The 820-nt window shown below is 44.0% G+C and overlaps 1 non-coding gene across 1 annotated transcript; it reads right to left on the bottom strand.

Moving 5' to 3' along the window:
• Positions 1–292: 292 nt before the first annotated feature.
• On the bottom strand, positions 293–401 carry LOC123649538. Its single transcript, XR_006739046.1, has one exon. It is a non-coding gene; the product is annotated as a U6 spliceosomal RNA (small nuclear RNA).
• Positions 402–820: the final 419 nt, after the last annotated feature.

The raw sequence follows: 820 nt of genomic DNA, 5'->3' as shown, positions 1-820 counted from the left end.
CCCCGTCTCTACTAAAAATAGAAAGAGATGATCTGGCCAGCTAAAAATATATATAGAAAAAATTAGCTGGGCATGGTGGCGCATGCCTGTAGTCCCAGCTACTTGGGAGGCTGAGGCAGTAGGATCACTTAAGCCCAGGAGTTTGAGGTTGCTGTGAGCTAGGCTGACGCCACGGCACTCACTCCAACCTGGGCAACAGAGCAAGACTCTGTCTCAAAAAAAAAAAAACAAAAAAAACAAACAACAACAAAAAAACAAACAAAAAAAAACTACCTTGTTCCACTGCCCATTCTGGGTTTTTTTTAATGTTTAAAAAAATGCATGTCATCCTTGTGCAGGGGCCATGCTAATCTTCTCTGTATTGTTCCAATTTTAGTATATGTGCTGAGCTGAAGATGCATGAGTGGAACACATGTGTCTTCCCATTTTTTACCCATTCAGAGAGATCTAGCCACATACCTTTTCCACAAATTTCCTTGTCACCAGTGTTCCAATCATGCTACTTCCAAGTCCCTAACCATCCAGCAAAACCACTGGCCAAAGCCCATAATTTGATATATAATCAAACATCTGGCCATTTCTCCTTCTAAGTAAAGTGAGCAACCAGGTGCATTGCTTGAAGTTCCACCCACTGCCTTTCAGAATGTCCCAGGAAAAGGCTATAGTGCTGAACTGTCCGCTTTTGGGTGGTACCTGCATATTATACAGAACCATCTGAAAACCAGGCTTGAGTCAGTGATTGTAGTGAACTGCCCATGAGGCCGCAGGTGCAGTCTGGGAGAGAGAAAGCAGTGAGGCAGGAGTGGGGACGGCAGACATT

The sequence above is a fragment of the Lemur catta genome, chromosome 13, assembly GCF_020740605.2.
Source record: "Lemur catta isolate mLemCat1 chromosome 13, mLemCat1.pri, whole genome shotgun sequence".
Lineage (NCBI taxonomy): Eukaryota > Metazoa > Chordata > Mammalia > Primates > Lemuridae > Lemur > Lemur catta.
The sequence above is the reverse complement of the archived record's forward strand: the minus strand, read 5'-3'. Positions and strand labels throughout refer to the sequence as shown.